The sequence below is a fragment of the Ptiloglossa arizonensis genome, chromosome 5 (genome assembly GCF_051014685.1).
Source record: "Ptiloglossa arizonensis isolate GNS036 chromosome 5, iyPtiAriz1_principal, whole genome shotgun sequence".
Classification (NCBI taxonomy): Eukaryota; Metazoa; Arthropoda; class Insecta; order Hymenoptera; family Colletidae; genus Ptiloglossa; species Ptiloglossa arizonensis.
In genome coordinates, this window is record NC_135052.1 from 15,101,660 (window position 1) to 15,124,931 (window position 23,272).

Below are 23,272 nucleotides of genomic sequence, written 5' to 3' on the forward strand. Positions count from 1 at the left end.
GTCGCTATTGTACCAGTAAATACCTTAAAAATCGAGCGAAAGATACATTTACTTAACGAGAAGAGATAAGAACATTCAACAAGAAAAAAGCCATGGTAAAACATCGGTGTGAAAATAAATAGAAAAGAGATAGAAGAATCTGAACACACGGGAATTAATGGTATTTAATATCTTATTTGATTTAACCGCGAGTTTCAATCCATCTGCAAACCGTGAAACATTTAAATTAAGAGCGTTGAGACGCGTGTACATCAAAGATATAAATTAGCTTTGCTTAGCGTGCAGATAATTCGTAAAAGGAGCTTGAAGAGCTGCGGTCTTTTTAAAGTCGAGACGCGCGATGGCTCTCGCGACGTTTCGAGAAATCCTCTTCGTATTTTTCAAGACGCGTTTACTCTCGATTATGCTCGAGGTGTCTTCGATCGATTAAAATCCCTCTAAACGAATCCGTTCGCGTAACGAAACGTGCGATTTCTCAGAAATGAAATTCCACCGCGTGACAAATTCATCGCGAATCGTTCAGAGACGATATTGCTCCCGGTGATAGCTAGTCGAGATAGAAAACCGAATCGTTCGATCAATTAACCCGGATACAATCGCTCGCGTAAGATCACGGAACGCGCGAGACATTTAACGGATTAAAAATCCCGGACGAGCGTCGGGCTGCATCTTCGGAGAAGCAGGGAAATTAAATGCAGACAAGATTTAAAGGAACAAGAAACACAAGCCTTGTGTACACGAGGGGAATCACGCAGCAGGCATGCGTGACTTCTGTTGGCAGCCTGCGCCCGCTAAGGTAACCAATAGGAACAAGTTTTAATTCCTCGCGTCTGAGGCTCATGACCCCGGGGAACCGTCGAAGACTTTTTTCTTTGTTGCCACGATCGAAGTAGGTCAAGCCCACTTCCACCTACTACTTAGCAACGTGTTCGGGCTGCTATCATCATCGGCATCGCTGTCACGATCAACGTTGCTCGTCATCGAAGCTACTGGTAACTGTCCGCCACGTGACGCGAAAATCGGTGTCATCGAGGAAGCTTAGAGTCGGAGATGTCGCTAACGGTAACGCAATAACGCGAGTTATGGATATTTATCGAGTAACTGAATTTAACTGGAAACGCCGATGTATCGGGTGTCCTGTGTAACGAACTCGCGAACCTTGTCGTTCTCCTTGCGTTTTGGATTTCGGTTTAATACGTGCAACGCATCGCAATATAGAGATGCGTAAAAGCTAACTACCATCGCGGATTGATCTCCAGGAATTCGAGAACAGTTCTTGGAAAGGAAAATCAGAAATCAGAATCTTTTGCTTATCCGAGAAACGTGGAGTTTGTGTCACCAATGAAATCACACGTTTTACGATCACGTGTAAACATGCCTAGCTCTGCCTAATAAAAGAATCATTGGTAAGAGAGAACTCGTGTTGAGAAGGAACACCAGCATCCACGCAACAGAACACGAGTAAATATAAATATTATGCGCGTTAACTTATACGTCTCGAATTTACATTGTCGTGCACGTAATGTTCGCTTTTACGTGCCTGTTCCGCGCGTTAGATAAAGGGTGTTCCTTAATATGTGAGAGGTGTTGCAGGAAAGGATCGAGGACACGAAAATAACGAAAAAGTTTGTGTGAACGTTTGAAATGACCTTGTCTTCGATTACAACCCTTTTGTGTGTTTTCAATTACTCGAGCATCGGTAAAGGAGGTGCTAAAAACAATCATTTCTAGTTTGAACGGAGCCTCATTACCGACGATGTAAGTTACCTAACGTTGAAGAGGTAGATTGTCATTTTGCGAATTTTTTCTCCTAATATTGTTATACGTGAAATATCGGGTAGAATCGATTTATTTAAAAATTACACGGCTTTGTTTAAAATAAACATTAACGATCTTGATTTTACAAGAGAAAATTATCTTGTAGATATTTTTCTTCGCCCTTTCGAATAATTTAATTTTATCCTGGATTGTTTTCTCCGCGTATTCGTAAGCAACCGAAATATTTAGGTGTTTCTTTTACTTGAGCATCATTTGAACTCTGTGTATCAATTCTGAGATGAAAACAAGCATCATATTATCTTTGCCATTACCATACATAACCGTCAAGTTCAGCAGGGATCGTTCAATCAGTGTTATTAGCCTGATCGTATCGTAACGCAATGATTTCGAATTTCATTGAGCGTTTGATTGGATTAGTGTTCAAGATATTTTCCAACGATACAAATTACATCGCGTTCAATTATCTCCATGAACGAAATTGTATCGTTGGTCACATTTCAAATAATTTCTCTGTTTTGACTTTCAGTATACGAGAAATAAATGTCTCTTACTCGTTTGCGAGAATAACGCATACAATTATCATTATATTTTACGAAGTATAGAACATCTTACGAAAGTTAGTCGAGAACCGTGTATTAAGAATTCTCAAATTCGAGATAATGTCGAAAATTGATAGCTGAAATGAAGAAGCACTGACCAGTAATAGTCGTCTCCAACTACGACGTTGCGAATAAAACGGTGAAGCAGAGACAACTAAGCTTCTTTCGAAGAGAAAATTTATTATCACTCAGCAAATGGAAGATCGTTCAATTACGTTGTTCTTCTTTCCTTTCCACTTTTATACCACTTACACAATGGAACGTGCGTCTTATCCTTTTTCTAAGAACGTGAGCAACTCGAGAAGTACATTCTCGATAAGACTAAATAAAATTATCCAGTTGTTACTGAATTTTAAGAAAAACCTCATTGTTTCAAACACCGTAAACTGTAGCGATTTATAATAACTTTGATCGAAAGTGGTAATAATAATTTGTTACTTTCCGTGTTCAAAAGTATTCACATAGGTATTTCGTAGTTAAGTTTCAATTAATATCTTACAAAAGGGTGGTTCTGGAGTACCAAAGGAAACGATTGAGCTCAAGAATTTTCTTCGACAAATCCCTTTCTCAGTTAGGAATTATAGTAAATATAAAAGAGATACCTGCGTAGCCTTTTCCGGAAACCACGAACTCCATTTTCCTTTTTTTTCCCCCAAAGAATGGACAAAGCCACGAATCGAGTAAGAATTCGTTCAAGGTGCTGAAACAAATAAAAGAGCATTATCGATAAATATATAGGCAGAAATTTCCCTTGTTTTGGGAAGCAATGTTTTTTTCCACACTCGATAATTCTCGAATAAACGTTTAAAATCCACATTTCTCGGCAAAGGTGAAACACGATGTTTCGGAAGGTTCGAATTGGTCTATTATGCATTCTACGGTATGGTGATTTTGTGCACTTAGATATATCGCATTGCTGAGGTAACTTCATCTAGCACTTCAGTGGCGCGGCGACTGAAAGCTTATCAAGGAGAAGAGGGGGTAACATGAACCGAGCCGCGTGTCCTCTCACGGCACGAATCACCGACCCTGGATGTATTGTAGGGAGAATGAAAGATCGGTCCTGGATGAAATTGCGAACCGTTGCGTCAGTTTTTGCGAGTCTGCATCGCACTCGACCCTGAACCGATTTTTTCTTCCTACGCGCAATAACTTGTCCACTCGTCGCTTGGTAAAATAATTAGGATCACGGTCGCCAGAAATAATTTTAAACTCGGAACGAATACGCGATGCGTCGATTTCAAAATGTCCATCGCGATGGTTCGTCGAACAGCAAAAATGGTTTTCGATTCTTTCAACGAGTTTCGTGTGTCTAAGCGGTACGAGAGATCGCCCATTTATTATTTTCGATGCGTTACGAAAGCGTGGACGTAACGCGGCGGATACGTTCTCACACAGCGCGGCGAGAACGCATCCATTATTTTCCGTTCAGATGCGCAGTCCGGAATAGATAAGGGAACAGCGGGACAAAACGAAAACGTAGGTCGACGTGTAAATTTTAAGTACTTCCCATCCCCGAAAGTGGATTCGAACTTATCTCTCGCCGTTTATAGCAGCCCCAACCGCTCGGTTTTGGTCTCCGAGCCTCCTTCTTTTCCCCGTTGAATTTCCATTTTTGCTTCGACTTCCAAACGCGGTCGAGCGAAAGCGAGAGAAGCAAAGAGGGAACCAAAAAGAAAAAAGAGAAGAAAAGAAAAAGAAAGAAGAAAAAAGAAAGAAAAAATCAAAAAACGAACCGTCTCGAGGCCGTTTTAACGCGTGGAGAGTTTCACCTTCGCGGAGAGGTCGTTCCGATGGAATGGAACCGTCGTCTTTAAAGAGCGAATCGCGCAGACACGGTCGGTTTGGTCCGTCCCGACGACTCTTCCGGAATACCATTTTATTACCCCCGCGTCGTCTCCTCCCTGGCGGGGTATTATTCGCGAATGTTTCCTTCTCCCAGGGCGGCGGGGAAAATTTTACAATGACAAACGAGGCGTTAGAGAAGCATACGGATTTAAATTGCGCCGGCACTTCGTCACTGTTGTGCCACGGAAATTCTTGCGGGGGCACCGCGACCAACGGAATACACGAGAGAACGAGACCAGGGGACGGGGGTGCGAGCAGGGGGGCGGGAGGGTGGCGGTACGAGAAGTTTTTCGCATAACTTAATTCTAATTTAAACGAGAACCGGCTTAAGAGAAAATAATTCACCGGATATTTTCGAATAAATTTCCCGCACGCAATGGAACCCGCTGGGCCAAAGGAGCGGACGAAAAAAGAAGCGGTGTTAAGCAGCACGCCGGTTTTCCACGGGGTGTAAATTATACTCTTCTTACAGCCCGCTCCGCGCCAGTTTTCACTCTATCCGAAGCCGGCCACCCCGGGTATTTATGTTACGAGTTATTAAGAGAAAGTTTCAGGTTTTATGTCGACCAACGTCCCACGCGATGCTTCCCCGGCTCGCGAAAGAAACGACCCAACCGTCGTCCTAGACGATACAAGTAGACGCAGATTTCATTCGGTTGAACGAATGGGGAACAAAAAAAAAGAACGAAAAACCGTTCTTTGATCGCGTTTCGTAAAGTTTCGAGCGAACGAAAATTTGTTCAATTTTTACCGAGCTTTTGGAAACGTCATTTCGAATACAACGCGTAATTATCGAGAAGAAAGGATTATTTCAATTTAATGTAAAATTGGGGATTATGGTAAAGTAACAATAAGCACAGTTCAAAGAATGTATCTGCGTGTCGGACACGAACAACTAGTTCTTTACTTTCGTACACAGTAGTTCGATAACTCCCTTCAACTTTTTATACATCTTCTTTGTTAAATTTCTTCAGAATTTATCGACTTTGTTAGCCAGTTTTAACTTTATCGTGTACCGGTGATAAGTTCACGTTTAAAAATGTTCTTCCAAACTTTTTCCGATAACCGAAAACATTCGCGATAAGGGTCCGCGTACTTATGTACGGAAGCGTACACGTTTTCTTCGTTAAAATGTATCTACGAGCGTTAGAATACTGTTGGCAGTAATTAGCTTTGCAATCCTGTATCGCGCAAAGTGGTTCGAGTAGGTCCAAAAGTAAAGCGTTAGTCGTTCCGTTGATACGCTCAATCCAGGACTGCTTTCCGGAAGAAACCGGGCAAAGAAACTGTTGCACTTGTCCTAAACGACGCTGCATTAGTTCCAGCAGACTCTAGAAGGACATGGTACTTTTCTACGATGGTCTACGGTGGCAAAAACAAACGTCCTAATTGAGCCACGGCGACACGATTCACCGGTGGTGAAATAGAAACACTTATCTTCGACCAGTTACGGTGGCCAAAAGGACGATGAAAAAATTGCGGCGACGTCATTTCCCGTCGGAGTCCCGTTAAAAAGTGAATAAAAGATAAAGAGATGGTATTCACGACAATGACAACCGACGACGGTGGTGAGAACGTGAAAGTAACCGAGTGTCGAAACCACAAGTTCGTACGATTTGATAACCTCCCGGAAGTATATTAAAACAGGATGTTGGCTCCACTTCCTTTCAGACGTGTTCTAATTCTTCGATGTTACTTTTCGAACTGTTATGTAAAATACCAACGACCGACCGCGATAGCACGAGCGAATGTATAAATTTTTTATCTTCGACGATACAAACGAAGTAATGCCTTTGAAACATTTCAACGAAATTTCACGTCGAGGAACAATAATTAACCGTTTGTACTCGAAAAACGACCGAGACACTGAGATTTTTCTAATTTTTCCAAGTGTTTTCTAATTTTTTCAAGAGGAAAACTTCCTTCGTGGCTCGAGATAAATAAAGTATCTTGTATACGAAGTGCCTCGATGAGACAACATCCAAGTTTATTCTACGATTTATTTTCACATCCGATGTAATAAAATTTCTTCGAGGTTTCTTGCGTAGAATGTACGTCAAAATGTATACAGGAATTTTTTTATTTAATCTAAATTCAAATTTAATTCGTTCGATTATTATGCTGTTTCAAGACAGATAGAACTTTATTTACGAAGTAACGATTTCTGTAAAATATCGAACGTTCGTTAGGCATGTGTCCAAACGGTGACAAAAACACGGAGGACTCTCGGTAAAGTGTGGAATCCACTTCAGGGGTAGATTTAGCGCTTAAAAGGAATAAACTAAGTTCGGAATAACTTATGTTCTATTTGACCTTGCTTCGAGGTTGTAGCGCGACTCGTGTTCTAGCAACCTGTATCTATTTATCTTCGCAAGCGGTGCTCAAGTTGGCTACCTTCCATCTCAATGCAAGCGTGTAAACGTCTTATCATTGATCTTCTTATACCAACAGCGCCAGGTGTCACTGAGATTTTCCGTGAAGCTTGTGTCATTTTTTGGAAAACTATTTCTATATTGTCAATGGACGTCGTTCTGTGTACAATGGATTCGAAATGGTCCTACGAGTACATATCCAATGGATTCGAGTCCGCGGATAACATTTATCAAATATGTGAACGAGCTCGTACGTAAGATATCGTGTATCCTTTGTAAATACTCCGAGTGGAATATCGTAGTTTACCATTAGATCGTCGAAAGATTATTGCAATGCGACACTCGTTAACAAAAACAAAACAGAGCGTACGAATTTAGATTCGTTCGTAGCAGGTTTCTATGAATTTAGTTTAATCAACGTTTTTTTTTGTACCACGGATATTCCAGGCGATGACATTCGCGTTTTCGTATATCGTTTTTTTGTTTAAGTCATCTTCACCTATTTTCGCACAACCTTATAATTTTGTTCGCCTATCGGTGAATAGGTATCGTTTCTTTATTCAAGACACTTTCAACTTTTGTACACACAACCGTGCATAATATACATTATATATTTATATAATGTATAATTTTGTTTACCTATCAGTGAGTAGATATCGAGACGAAATCAACCGGTTGAAAAAAATTGAGTCGGTTAAATTAGTCGGTTCACCCTGTACGTACAAATCGGTACTCGTTCGGGCGATTTTCGATACGCGGTAAGTTCGCGCGATGTCCTTCCACCCCTACTTTCATCTTCCTACGTGTATACCGTTTACACGTAGGGTTTCTTGCGTATCGTTCGATCATTGTTATCGCCATCAACAGAGACGCAAAAGAATCCGGAGTTCGAGCACCACCGACGCGTTCACGGTATTCCTTTACGATCGTTCCACCCTTTAATCCTATCTGCCGCGAGAGAACGATCGATTTTACCAAAAGCAAGGGGATCGAAAGAGCTGAGTCACTCGAAGACATTTGATATCGGTTTCAGAGAGGAGTAGCAGGGGGGGATGACGGGGTGATTCTGAAACCTCGTTTTTGAAGTAGCTGGCTCGATGAACTACCTTCGTGAAGGATTTCGCTCGCGTTTATCTTTCGCGCCTGGGCTCTCTTTGCTCTCGGTGTGGTTCGTTCGCGATTTAAAGCGATTCAACAAAACTTTTCTTCGACGCGGGACCGAAGTTTTTCAATGAATTCTAATCTCCGTGTAAGCTGTTGCGCGCGCAAAATACGAGCACGAAAATTGATTACTTCGTGAAAAATTCCAATTGCGTGGGAACGGTGTGGTGTCGAGGAACGAACGATTAAAGTATCTTTTTTCCGAAAAATTTCGACGGATCGCTTCGCTCGTAGGCCACGAAATCGATGATTTTTTTATCGATCGTTCGGTACAATTAGCAACACGGGCCCGACCGAATTCGTCGAAACTATTTCTCACGGAATATCCGCGTCCTATCGATTTTCGAAAGCAATCTCTAGGCCGACGGGATCGAGGAAATACGATTTCCGTAAAGCAAACGAATTCTGGACGCGCTAATCGTCACGCACGAGCTCGTAACCGTATTTGCCGAATTCAATTTAGCGCTCTGTTCTCGATCGAGCTCGGATTCCAACGGAGAATCGCAACGGAGATCTTTCGAAAATGCATCTCTGCGGTAAACAAAAAAAAAAAAGAAAAAAAGAACGCACACCTGTCTTGCGATGGAAAGAGTTGAAAGTTACCACTCGGATAAATTGTTGTGCACGTTGTTAGCATTGCTAAAATTTCATTCGCGCGATTGGGGAACTTATTTGGTTACGTAGCTCAGTGATCGAAGTTCTTGGAAATTATTAATTTTAGAATTAGTTCGCAGCCGACAGCAACGGTCCTGAGGTACTGCGAAATTAGGGCACGTGTCTAGAACTTGTCCGTGGATCGCGTTTCCTAATGCCTGGCGTAATGGTTGCGTCAAATATCCATAAGAAAGTCTTCTTCCGTGTTGTATTTCCAAGTATTTGTATCGAATGCGTTCATTTCGCTAATGGTATTTCGAGAAAATCTGAAAGCAAATTTTCCAAGCCACTTTCAATCGACTCAACCCCGACACTGTCGATGATTCGTTTTATCAACATCTCGGGACTCGGGTGGCCAAGATTCTCGATAAGACGAAGGGAAGCCTGTTCTTCGTATAAAGGAAAGAATTTTGTGATCGTCGTTTGTCATGCCGGTCATGATAACCTCGGTTTTCCCTTCGAGGCCTATGGTCGTGCCCACAACTACCCGAAATCAGCGGTACGATCATTTCTTTCTTTAAGTTCAACGTTCCGAGTAAAGCATTCTATCTGGCCATCTTTGTTTCGTAAGGAGAGGATGCTCGACGATATTTGTACGACGGTTGCATTTTAATTAAGAACTGATGCCGTCTCCGATGTGTTTCGGCCGTGGTTCGGGGTAAAGTACAAGAAGAAGAAAAAAAGGAAAGGAAAATAATACAAACTTTGCAACTTAAGACAAGCGGAAAGAAAGCCGTGTATTTCGTGAACAAGTTACAGCCCGTCTAAATCATGCGACGGCGCTTCCACTGCTCCGCCGGGAAATTGTTTCGTTAACCGTGAACGCAAAACTTTTATTCTTGCGAATAATTATCGCGGAGATCTTGACCGATGAATTCTTCCGGCGAGGAAAAGCGAGCAATTCGTATCGTAACGGAGATGTATATTTTTGATAAATTCTAACGTCTCGACGTCAGTTCCGTGGGTTCAATTTTTTCGATCAACCGAAAGTATTTTTTATTCAATTTAGCGAACATCGAGCAATAAAATCTATATAGCTCTTCTTTTTAACGCAACCGTGTACCTTTGAAAAATTTCGAAAATCAATCTCGAATCGCTTCGATCGCGTCGAAGGCCCATCGAACGGTTCAGTTTGCTTCGTATTAAAAAATAATTGTATCGCTTCGCATGTATCGCGAAAATCTCACTCGATCGAAAAATTGGGCATTTTTCCGCGGTTCGACTGTCGCGGAACGAAGACATAAATTAACATAGAAGGACCGTGTGTACGCGATTGAAAACGTACTCTACACGAGGAATTGCGGAACAGCGTTGAATCGAACGGGGGCGAATTCAGCGAAGCCTCGTTACCGAGTCGCAATTAAAAGAATCGCTTCTATCCCTTCTTTAAAAGTCAATAGCAGAGCAAATCCTGAGCCAGCGTAAAGAATCCTTTCGATTGGAGAAGCCTCTTTACGACAGACGGTTGGCCTTTCACGTTATTCTTGTGCCACCGGTGCTCTCATAAATGACAAATTTCCTCGAACCACCGCATAAAGGTTTCCCACCGTTGCCAGTCCGTCGTTACGGGGAATAATTAAAAAAAGAAACTAAAAAAAAAAAAAAAACACAAAGAAAAAAAAAAGAACGTTTCGAGTAAGCTCGAACGCGAGAGAGACACGGGGCACGGCGAACAAAAGGAAACGACCGAGAGCAGGAAGAAATTCGTCGGCTCGAAAGTTTCCCGTTTTGCGAATTCGACTCAGCACCGAGTGCCACTCGACGTTCAATTTCACGTGAACACGCAGCGAGCAGTTTTTCAGCGATAAACAGATTCCGGCGGTATCGTAATCATACTTCAGGAAGTGCAGTGGAGTGGCGAGGCCGAGTCGGCTCGGATGAAACCAAGTCGAGACGAGTCACGCTTGTTCAGATTTTCCCTGCGGAGGAGTTAGTCAGTTTCGAACTGAAACTAATACCGATGACGACGGTAGTTGCGGAGAAAAGGAACGAACCGCGCCGCGAGAGAAAGAGTAGAACATAGAGAGAGAGTGGGGGGCGGTGGGGTGGAGATCGAGGTGGGTGGGGGTAGGGAGGGAGGGAGAGCAGCGGATCTAAACTTTAGATTCTAAAGTGACGGTCGTGAAGGAGAAAGAGGAAGACTATGAACCGCCGTGTATACGGGGTGTCTCGAACGAAGTGGACCTATCCGAGTGCTCGAAACATTTCGAAATTGGAAAGTTTCGTGAAAAATTCGATCGATCCTCGATTGGTTCTTAAGTATGCTTCTCGGTTCGCACCGATTCTTAGCGATACCGTAGGGTCTCGATATTCGCATGAAAATACAATCGAAAATGCATGTATCGAAATCGGTGCAATTATCGAGGTAACCGATCCAACGAGAAGGATCTTACGCGGTAGAGATGGCTATCCACGCTCGTTACCAACTGTTTCTTTCACTTCTGAGTTCGCTTCGTTGCGGACGATCCTTTCTACTCGTCAACGCAATCCTACAAACGAGTTTCACGCGCGATAATCCAGGTTGCATTTATCGAGGTTTTACGCTACGAGGATAACAAGCTCCCAGAGTGCACGATAACGCCGATGTAATAATAATATCGATCGCGATGGGAATGTTTCGGATAACGTTCGCTTAAGTGTTTTAGACGATGCAATAAATATGTTACCGGGTTTATCGTAATGCAAGATAACGTTATTCGTACGATTTATGTACACGAAATTACGATACTGCGATCCAGATCGGTCGCGGAATTGTCGGTCTCCGCAGTACGGAAACGAGATCGAATATAAGTTTGCTTCCCTCTCGAAGTTTCGACCCTTGTCGCGGACCTTCAACTGGAAGTTTTTTCGTTAATTGTATCCACGAATAAATATTACGCAACGATCGTGCAGACCAAATGGTATACAATATTTTTGTAAGTTTCGGTACGATTCGTTCTCCCTCTCCGCGTTCGAAACAATGTATCATCGGGAATTCAAAACCATCGATGCCAAATTCTAATAAGAATAAACAATGCTCCGATCCGCGATTCGTCGTTTCACGATTTCGATCGGCGACAATTTCGTTCGAACCGGGAACAATATCGAACGGAGAGCTCTTGTTTCACAATTTGTCGAAGCAAAAGATGGAAAAAAAAAGAAAAGAGGAAAAAAATAGCCACGAAGGCACACGCACGGCGGTTGAAATATAGAGGACTATAGAGCGGGGCCATAGAGGACAGGGGAAAGGGCGAGGGGTCGAGCATCGAGATAAACGAACGGAGAAGAATGGAGTGAGCCGGCCAGCGGGAAGGGTTTCAAAAAACATTTTGGAAAACGCGAGAATTGGATAAGGGTCGTTAGATAGGACACTCTGTATACCCACATAATGCCGCGAAAGTCTGTATCGCGTATAAAGCCAGGCCCGGGAGAAAGAGGAAGAGGAGAGATGAAAAGAGAGCCGTATGGAAGGAACGAACGCGGGGCTAGGAGAAAGAGGTGAGAAAAACGGAGAGAGAGAGAGAGCGAGACACGAGGGGGACGCGGAAGGCGTGGGGTAGAGCGAAGGGTGGGGTGGGGGTGGGGTGGGGGGACGAAAGGAGGAAAAGGGAAAGAGAGGGAGCGGACTATGCCCGATAAAAAGCCCTGATTCCCACGAGCGTGGATAGCCTACGATGAAACCCTCTCAGCTCGCCGACCACGGCACGGCATTAGAACGTCCACGAGTACTATGTCGGATTTTTCGTCCACAGACACTGCGCCTAGATACCGCCGTAGAGACGAGCCAGCACTGGCGTGCACGTAACGATTCGTTCGCATTGTACGTGTTTACCGGGCTATGATTACGTAATGGTCGACAGTTTCTCGAATTCGAGCGCGTGCACGGGATCGTTCCTCTTCGTTGTTTCGATCGGTGGAATATTTTTTCCCTTGGAATCGTTCTCTTTTTCTCTCTCTTTTTATCGCGCCTCGATCCCAACGTGCACTCGAGAATTCGGACGCGTTTCACGACGTACTCGTGTCACGTGTCGCGATGGTGGTCTTTACGCAAAGGTGGATCGCTCCCGCTTAACCCTTCGCGCTACGACTTTTACGCGCGGTCCTCGACCAATCGTGTCGCGCGTGCGTCGAACGGAGGATTTTAACAACTCTCGAAGATCGTCGAAAATGTTTGTCGATAATTTTAGAATACTTAAGAACGCGATTTTCCATCTTCGTTTTCTTCGGATAATTCGGTACGCAGGTATCGATTCCTCTCGCGTAATTGGGCGGAATATTTCTCTTATAAAATATAAAACAATATTGATACAAAGTTTGCGGTGTACGGTAGGTATAGCGAGTCGAAACAATTAGGAAGTGGTATTTTTAGATACTCGAGGGTGAATGCGGAAGTATACGGAAAATGGAGGAAACGGTGTGTATTAATTAACGGGTTCTTGATAACTATGGGTGAAATTAAATTAAGTGGCCGCTCAAGACCACCGGAGCTCGATTCCCACTGCTTCTCTCTCTTTGTCAAACAGTGGAGAGACTCGTTGATATAAATCGAGTTAGTTCCGATTGTAGCGCAGGTGGGTCGAAAAGGCCGCGATGAACTACAATTAAATCCCTTAGAAATAAATACGATTAACACCCTCGCGCAAACAAAAGCCACCAAATTGAGATAAAGTTCACCAAATGCGGATCCGTTAGACGGGATACGGAGTAGTATTGTGGATATAAGTGACCGATTGATTTTGTTTCGACCACGCTACCGCCAAGCTCGGTTAATTTATTTAAATTACGTGCACACAATTGACACTGTTCGCACGGAACAAAGGATTAAATTGACTTTCAGAATTTAAGAGAGTTGGGGAACAATTTCACGGCAAGTTCTCCGCGAATTGTACGTTCGCATTTTTGAAAAGTTACGCGTAAAGATTACGCGAAACGGTCGATGGTTGGACATCGCGAATAATAAAGCGATTTTAATCGCGTCCAGTCTTTTATTATATTAAATCCTTTATGGAATCGTTTAATAAATGATTCCCGAAGCTTTCGTTCGATATTAACCGCTATTGAAATAATTTATAAACCCTGGACGCCCAATATTCCTGAATTTCTTCGAGCAGTCGACACCGGACGTACAATAATATACTTTCTCACGGGTTTTCCCCAAGATCGATGAATTTTTTCATTTACTCGTCGGCATCAACACTTGCGCGTGGAAAACATTCAAATGGCTAAACGTCTGATCTAATATACGTTCGAAATTGTAATAAACATCGTTGGTACCGTGTATCGATTTGCAACAAATATTTGAAGTTCGAGTCTCCTTTACCACCGGAACGAGAAAATTGGTCCTCGGCCGGGATAGACGAGAATCTAACTTTCCTTCGCCGTTTTCTCTCACGGTGGGTTTAAATTTGACGTACACGTTGTCACGCGACTCTCCCGCGAAGCGTGTCAATTTTCCACGTTCACCGACGGAGTATTTTCCTCCGGTGAGGCTTTCAGTTTAACGCGGTCCTTGTCGCGTTCACCGTTTCCGCGAAGCCTTCGAATTCGAAACGTCCTTTATTTTATCCGTCGAAGCCGAGAAACGGTCGCGCATCGATTTCACGGAGCATTCCGGGCAAGTATATTGTTACTCGAGTATCGGTTTAAAGGGACTACAAAACTCGACGAGACAAAGCGATTGATTGTAACGCGATAGTAAGGGAAATATAAAAGGAAGAGCGGTGTATCTTCCCCTTGGATGTTCCACGACAGAAAGAAATCCACGAGAGGAATCCGACGCGGTGATTACCAGACGCACTCGAGGAATTGGAATAACGCTCGAGGAATGATATTTTTTGTCCCCTTTCATTGTTCCTTCTCCTTAATTCCCGGCTAAGACCGAAACCGATCGAAACAAATGCATTTCGTCCAACGAGAAACACTCCCTCCTTTTTGCTTTGATAATTTCCCGACGCCGCGCCGTATCAAGCTGAAACGCGAACGTTTGATGCGGTAATGAGTGGGTCTCGGAACGTTTGAATTGCGAGCGTAAAATTATACGGTATCGCGCATCGCAAACACCTTCGAGCAGTCACCGACGCTGCGCTACGTGCGCGTGTGGCGTATCTCCAATTTCGAGCCACAAATTGTGAATCCGTAATCGGTTAATCGCAGGTTATTTCTCCGACTGTGTAACAATTACGCGTTTCGTATTCTCCGAACACCCGAATACACGAAAATTTGTGGCGAATATGAATCATTACGAAATGGATGCAATCTTCTCGTAAACTTCAATACGGTCCGCCGACAGACGTACACGCAATCGGAGCGTGTTGAGCAAACTGACATCTTTCTTCCCGTTTCTCGTTACGCGATAAGAGCTCGTGAATCGGGAAATTACGGAACACCGCGATGCATAGATCGATCGAAGCGGTTCGCGTTGATGTTTTACCAAAAAAGTCCATAGTAATTTATAACTCGACTCTAAGAAGACGACGGTCGAGGATAACGGTCGAGGATGACGGTCGATTACAACTTAGGGGAATGTAAGTCGAACAAGTAAAGTGAATCGAGATTCTAAAATTCTCTTCGCGGATTAATACGAATAATCCAATTTGAATATCCGACCGATTCTAATTTTTAATTTCAACTTCTCCCATCGAAAGAAGTGCGTAGATTGGAGAACAGCCATGGTCTACCCTGGCCAATCGGCAAGGGTACCGTGCACTTTGCTAACCCTGGGACTCGGTCAACTTTATCAACATCTTTAGCCGGTCTACGCGGTACCATTTAAACCACGGCGAGGCTTTCTCGGGATCGCCGGTACCGTGTACAGTTATCTCGCAGTTCTTAGCACGGGTCGACCAACGTTTACAACGTTGGTTCACAAAATGGTTACCCGGGAGGATTGTAAGTAATCTAGAAACGCGTGGAGCCAATCGAGACCACGAATCGGGTTAACGGAACTCGGTGTTCGGACACTTGGAACAATCGAGAGTTCCGACAGTAACGGTTCGAAATTTCAACCGTTCGAGCGAGCCCAATTTTTAATTCGAATTTCTCTCGTCGAGAGAAAACGTGTGCAACACGGTCGGAGAACAGGGGACGAGAAGTTCTCGGTCGATTTCCCGAATATTTTCCAACGCTTCGAGCAAACTTACCGCGCGACGCGGTCGGGTCACTTCGAGTTCGACGTGCAGGTACCTATGCGAAAAATATAAAAAAGTTTCATTGAAAGAGTTAAATAGGGCAAGCGCCTACAGATTTCGCCCTTTTCCCTTTGGCCCTTTCGGCTTTCTCATCTCGTCAGTGCACTCGAGGTCTTATATATAGCGCGTTTATCGACCGGTTCTTGTCTCGTCGCGGATTAGAAAGAACGGTCCTACCGTGTTCAAGCGTGATTCCAATTCCTCGATTGTGTCTGCCAGTAATCACGGCCACCGGATTTCTTTCCGTCGCGGAACATCCTGCCGTTTTTCCTTTTACGGTTACCTCGCCTTTGCGTTACGATCGATTGTTTTCTATCGGACCTTTAATCCTTGACATCGGTTAGGACACTACGAGCACCGTGTCCAACTTGGAACCAGTTTCCGTCCCGAACGAAATCTTTGGCTTTCGATTCGCGCAACGTGCCAAGGACGGTCACTGCATTTTTACGATTTACAGTTTTCTCTATTCTTTTACCGTGACCGTTTCGAGCAAAATTTTCGTTCAATGGATAAATTCTAGTTCACCGTCCCCGTGAACTTATTTTCTAATGGATGTTAGTTCGCTTTGTCGCTCTTCGATGCTATTTAAAACATTCGTCTAGGTTTACACGTTGATTTTATCGTACACACTGCTTCGATCACCTCGACATACATTACAATCGAAGATATTGAGAACAATCGTTAATACCTCGTGATACGTCAGGAACGAAGATTTACGCAAAGATGTAAAAATTCCAACGGTCGAGAGCGAACAGGTACGCGAAGAAACGTTACAAGAAACATTCTATCGCAGAAAGAAGACCGAAAAGCGTCTTACGAATTTTCACTGGACATTAATCAAATTTTAGAAGACCTCGACATCGACAACCCTGGTCGATACTCGATGTTTAACCCTTTCCACTCGAGAGACGATTCTCGATCGCTACTTAATTCGGTGTACTTTCTCCAATTGGGAAAACCATCGTGGTTTGGAATTGAAATTAAAATTCAATTTTCTTGTAAGATGCGAACATACGTATACGAAACGTTGAAACGCAAAATGTTCCGTTTCGAATTAATTACACGATTCGAGGGATCTCATCGAGATGCCGGTTTCTGGTAGCAGGAAAGCTTCGAGTGCGAAGGGTTTAACATTTTTTAATTCCTCGAAAATGTCTCGAGGCACGACAGAGCGACGCGAATAAATTGCCAGCTGCACGCTTTTCGCGAGCAATTAAGCAATTCGTGCAACCACGAGAAATACCGGAACGTAACCTGAAATTACGCGATCGTTGATTATACTCGTCTGTTTTCGATTTACCGCGCCCAAGATTCCGTGCTATCTACGGAAACTCGCATTCGGCAAAGAGCTCGCGGTGACAAAGGCTTTTCAGCCGAACGAAGGACAATCAGTCACAACGCGTTGTATCGCAATGTTCATGCAACGAGTGTCTCGCACAGAAGGGTATACAAGCGAGACGAACATTATCGATCCGCGTTCCAATGAGAAATAATACATTCTCTGGAGAACGCTGTTGCTCCTCGATCTAAAGAAAATACGCGCAGCCCGAGAATAAACTGTTTCGCGTTCTTTCATGGAATACGAGCAATCACGCCGGCTCTTTTAGCTTGTCGGTTGTTCTCAGACGCATCCATTTGTATTTCGAACCTTTCGCCCGATTTCTCGGTTCGTTTAATCCGATGCGTTCGTTCGGCGTACGCTCGAACCAATTGATATTTAAATTGAAGCTGGAACATCCTCGAACGGACTTGTTTCCTAAGACATTTAAAGACGAACTCGATTTTCGGGGAAAGTGTCGAAGTATTTCACACTTTTACGAATATGGTACGTCGGTTTCCAAGGACTATCGACGAAGCGTTGCTTTCTAGCTCGGATCTTTTTCGACCTATTCGCGTACTGTCTTTCTATTGGGTTTTACGAAAAGTCATTTCATTTTTTTTTTGGTGAAAATGAAACACGTATAAACGTTTTATTAAATTATATATTCTCCATTTTGGAAAACGGAACGACTTTCCGAACAACCGAATATAATTGAAACTATCGTAACGAATGCGAGAAGCTCCTCAATCTTCATAGCCCTCTGATTGTATTCTAAAGTTACGTTTCTAACCCAAAGACTCGCAGCGCGTAATCGAACGGAAGAACCCTTTAAGGCTAAAGAGTGAAATTTTGCCCCGTAGTATCGCCGTTAATTGTATATCTTATCTCAAGGAACAAAGGTTAACGAGATCCAAGGGCAGTGGTCGTATAGATGTTCTTGGCTCGAAGACGACTCGTTGAAGACGACTCCTGATTGAGTTATAATCTCCAAGATGTTTCGAAAGATTTGCGCCGTATCGTGCGATCGGTGTAGCGTCTCTGCGCAACCGATTCGCGCCGATACAGTAATGTCATCTAGCGTTTTAGTCGCCGACTGGTCCGAGTCTGATCGAGAAAGTGAAGAGGGTACATCGCGAACCGAGTCGTACGCGTTTCAAAGAGCACGAATCTGTGTCGAGTATCCGGTCGGAAGACGATGAAATCGTGATACGGTTACAGCGAGGAGAGAGAGTAAATTTTCATAGAGAGTGAATTTCGAAACTGTGATTGATCTCGAAACGAAACTTTGGTTTAATGTTTCACGAATTGTCCACGTTGCTCGCGATACGCTCGAACCCAACGCTAGAAAGAATCGCGACCGAAGTGTGGCTAAAGCGTAACGGCGGCCAAGTCCGAGCCAGTTGATTTTAATATCTAATTTGCTAAGTCAATCACAGAAGACTGCGTACCACGGAAGGAAGACTCTTGGTCGGAGACTTAAAGTAAACCAACTCCGATCCCCCGTAAAGACGGTGACCCTCCCCGAAGGCTAACCAAAGACGATTGTTCGGATCTCACTTCGCAGATGAAAATCCAAGAATTATGTTAACTGTAAGTAGAATTACCTTCCAATGAATTTATAGAGGCGGGTTTAATTTCTAGCGTCAGCTTAACTCGCGGCGAAGAGAAAATTAGATAGAAGACAGAGCTCTTCCATAATTTAATACGAGGAGCTGCGTTTACTCCGATGCTTTAATTCAAACCACTCGGCGTTTCTCGGGCAAGGAAAATTGAAGTTTGTTGAGAAATCGAGATTGCGGGCCAACAGTTGCTAAGAACGAATCTGCGAACATCGTTAATCATTTCGATCGTTTCTCCGTACGATGTAGATTCGACCTAATACGGTTCGAACGCGTGTTACGATTTTTACATTGGAAGCGAGCCACGTCGAGAAGTTATCGTAACCCTGTAAAATTTCAGCAGCTACGATAACTAAAATATCGCCACAGCTTCCAAGGAACTCGATTCCGACAACTTTTCACCGTCCTCCTTCACTACACTCGGAATAAGATCAACCGACTGTTCAAGGCCACCGAGAGAATATCCCTACGTACCCATGACCTGGCATGATTCCTAATGAGGGAAGCGAAGGAAGAAAACATGGGTTTTGTGTAAACGGCAATTTGACGCGGTATTTTACAGCTTTCGTAAATCTGACAGGATTGTATACCGCTCGTTTTCAGTGGTACCATTTATGGAAACAAGTTTGAAATAAGTATTTGTAGGATAAACTTACAACAGCCTTTTCCCACGTAGTTTCGCAAAGATGCAACTCGTGTATTTTTTTTTTTTTGAAAGAAAAATATAATTTTTGTATTCTAAAATTATTCTACACTGTGGACAGAAGGTTCTCGATCGAGAATATTTTTCCACTTCCCGGTGGACGGTTTCGAAGCTTTCGTTACTCGTGTAAGAATTTTGCTCGTCACTTTGACGGAACACTTATAAAAATTAAATTCGGGAAGAGAAAAAACGAAGCGTTTTAACAAGGCGTTAAACGAAACGCGGAGGAAGAGGGAGTTTTATACAAGTGAAATTCCCAGCACGGCTAGAAATACCTCGATACGGGAAATAAATACTCGAGGCAACGCTGCTTCGCGAGCGCATGTCGTAACTGCGCTGTACTTTACAGAGAATTATCTTGGGTCTTTTCCGATGACGCAATCTGGTTAAGTTTCGAAACTAAATAAACCACACTTTCAGCGGGGATTAAATGACGCGAGAGTTCATTTTTAACTGCTTACGGGGATGAGAAAGAAGCGGAAAATTAAGTTCGTCAGCTCTTCCTGCGATCGCTTTACCAGCGCTCATTATGAAATGAATTTAAAATACAATTCAATTTAATCCGCTCAGGTACTACTTCAATATTCACCGCTTTTTTTCCACCGAGAATAATCTGATTAAAGTAGCTTTTTTTGGAGAGATTCGGTATAATTCGCGTATTAATAAATTTGCATTAATTATAGAGGGAAATTTGTCATCGAAATACTATCGCGACAAATACGCGAACTCCAGCGGCAGGAAATGGCGGCTTTTAACAAAAAAAAAAAAAAGCGAATTATATCGGATGAACGCGACATTTGTGCTTTCGTAATGTATCGAACGCTTATGAAAGAAGCGAGAATCGTTATTTATGGCGTTCGTAAATTTTCGAAATATTCGATTTGAAATAGCGCTAAATACACGGGGCGATCGTTATTTTAGGTTTTCGTATTTTCCTCTCGTTGGGGTGTCGTTTGCCCTATCGAAAGACATCATTTTTACGAAAACGATGATCGATCTGCAGAAGTAAGTTCCGCATTGGGCAATACAGTGTGAGTCACGATATTTTAATTTAGACAAGCTTTTAATGGGTTACATAAACGTAACGCACTATTCTTGAAATAAAATAATTCATAGAAGTGAGAGACGCTTACCAGAAGTCCACGTCATTCGCGTAATCTTCGGATACAGCTTCCAAGTTCGTTCGTTACCTGAAATAAACACCGAAGAAATAATTAAAATCCACGTTTTCAACGTATATGGTTTTCTTTGAGAGTGTGCGCTGTTCGATCAGTCTGAACTTGATCGTTCGAGAGGTACAAGTGTTACGTGAGAAGCGTTTAGAAGTTTCCGAAGGATAACTTTAAAATCTTGAAAACAACGAAAAAGGGTCTTGCAAAATATTACTTTATAGCGTTCGATGTGCTCCGTTAAATTGGACGGTATTTTTTCCGTAGAGAGTTCCTTGTATTATATTGCAAGCACATGAGTTACTTAAGCTGTTAAGCTACCGTGATACACTACAACGATAAGAGACAATAACCAGTTTTATTGCTCGAGAACACAATGACACGCGACACACATTTGACACACGGAATTATTGGCAGAGCATTGTTATTTCCCAGCGATTCGTCGCGCACAAGTTTGTCGAGGCAAAGTGAGATGTTTGAGAATGTTCCAGCCGCTCTATCGTGTATCACTTTAATTGGCGGTATTGTGATCCTGCGCACCTACGTCGCGCCGCTGCGGTAACACCATCTAGCGTTGCAGTCGCGCGATAACTAGAAGCTTTAGGAGGAGACTAGAAGCTTTAACGTGCCGTATTTCCCTCGAATAGCAAAAGTTAACGACGGCGACTGTATTCGCGAAACTTGGTCTCAATTCGTCGTAAACGGATCGATTTTTATCGTACAAACGGTACCGAACGGTGAACATTTTTCAAGGTAATCAACTGCATACAAAATCCGTCGAAGAACGTTTCGATGAACAGTCGATGGACGTTCAATGAATTCAAATGCGCGAGCATTTTCTTTTTTTTTATCGGAACAATTCAGGTATTGTACACCTAAATAAAAGTCATTTGCGGAACATTCCAGCTTGACCGAACACTTTAAGAGCACTCTGTGTAAACAAAGTAAAATAAGGGAGGCGATTGTCTTTGAATACCGATGGTAATTACAAACGAAACGATTAACGAATATTAAAATGAACAGGTTGCGGAGGATATTATTCAATTGTTTATACAATTCCGGGGCGTACTAACAGAGAGATAAATGACATTAACAACGCATTTAAATAGTCTCTCGTGGCTATGGAAATTTATGACTACCTCATAAATATCGAGGGCTCGTATAAATTGTGACGGAGTGCTATTAGAAATGCTTCGAAGCTTCGTACAATTGAACTTCTCCGCGGATTTTATTAAATATCTTCTCAGCAGACGGCAAGAAGTCCAAGTATTTGGTCGGCGATTGATTTGTATACGTCAAGGGTAATTTACCGCATTGAAGAAACACCGTTGAAAGATGTAATCTCCCTTATTCGGATTTATTCTATTTTATTCCGCCAACTAAGAGTAGTCTGCTCGAACGAAACGAGTGGAAATATCCTATCGATAATACGGACTCGTTCCGTTCATAATGTTTTTCATAATGCCCGGTGGAGAACATTTTTCATCACGGCTGGTATTCGCAATGAGACAAATCACGAGACAAGGTTTATGCAAGCGAAGACGACGGCATAAAGAACGAGCGATCGGTATGTGATGAAATTCTATCAAAAGGAACTGATACGAATGATTAATAGCGCGGACTTATCTCTCATCTGCAAACAACACGTGACGTCACGCGAGAAGCCTCTTCCCTGAAATTTCACAGAGAATTTCAAAATCGAATCGAACGAACGATCCTCGTCGCTGCGTTGGATCGAGTTGGACATTTTAAATAATTGTATCGATCCTTGAAAAGTGGAAAAAGGTAGCGGAAGAAGTCGAAGAATATAGAAAAATTTCGATTGATCTCATGTTGCGTCTACCTTAACCCAGATCCACTGTTTACGAATACCACAAGGTCGCATCCGCGAAGCTGCACTCCCTTTGTTGGTCGATTTTTCCGGATATTCGTCTCTTATTTAATGCAGTGACATGCTCTTAGAGTCCGATCGATGGAAAACCTCATTTGCGGTATCCTAATATTTTCTCTTCCGCCAAGATTTCCGAAACAAATAAAAATGCGCGGGACACAAGGCAACCCCGAATATTACTTTAGCGCGTATCTCGTGTTTCGAGTTCCCTCGAGTGTAACGTGGAACTTCTTCCTAGAAATTTGATGCAGTTTGAGACAGCGGCAGGTAACGGAAGAATTCGCGGGAACAAATCCAAGGAAAAGAGACCACGAGAAACATCCGGGTTTTCAATTTCCCGAGTACATACAAGAGATGAAGAAGACATACTTTATGTACATTCTCCGCGGATATTCTTCGCAATTTTTGCCAAAGTATTGAACCTGCGATCTCTTTCTATTAATTTGTCTCTTTCACCTTTTCACGAGGTAAACGCGTCTCTCGAGGCCCGAGCTGTACCAGGATACTACGTTTCAAAGTACGATATAAAACCACAACTCGAAATGTATCGAGGCACTTGATGATCTTAAAGCGATTCAAATTTTAGTAGGTGTACGCTCTCGGGTCGTATGGACTTAAATGAATACAAATTGTTTCATTTACCGCTTCTGAATACGAAACAGAAGGGGAAAACCGTTTTTTTTTTTTACTCTCCATCGACGCACACCGCTGTAACTCGTCACACTTACGAAACCAACACACCGATCGTGTACGAATGCAACGACCATCGCTGTACCAATTGAACAGGACATACGATGTAAACGTAAACAGAGAACGAGACAAGACTCGCGAGAGACAGCCAGAAAGCGTGGAAAATAAATCAGAAATCTGATACAACCTAATTCATCGTAATGGTTCAAGCCCATCCGGAGAACTATGCACTCTATCAATCCTGGGATTTGGTAGGAACGGAGGAATGGTTTACTCTATAAATCACTTTGACTAGCCTCC

The 23,272-nt window shown here is 43.0% G+C and overlaps 1 long non-coding RNA gene across 1 annotated transcript in view; it reads right to left on the reverse strand.

The window, feature by feature from the left end:
- Window positions 1-23,272, reverse strand: part of LOC143147038 (uncharacterized) — an 87,243-nt gene that overhangs the window by 12,294 nt on the left and 51,677 nt on the right. Inside the window, exons 2-3 of the long non-coding RNA XR_012992158.1 lie at window positions 20,356-20,412; window positions 2,981-3,078 (exon numbers count right to left, since the gene is read on the reverse strand). This is a non-coding gene — a long non-coding RNA (uncharacterized LOC143147038). The remainder of the gene's footprint in view (window positions 1-2,980; window positions 3,079-20,355; window positions 20,413-23,272) is intronic.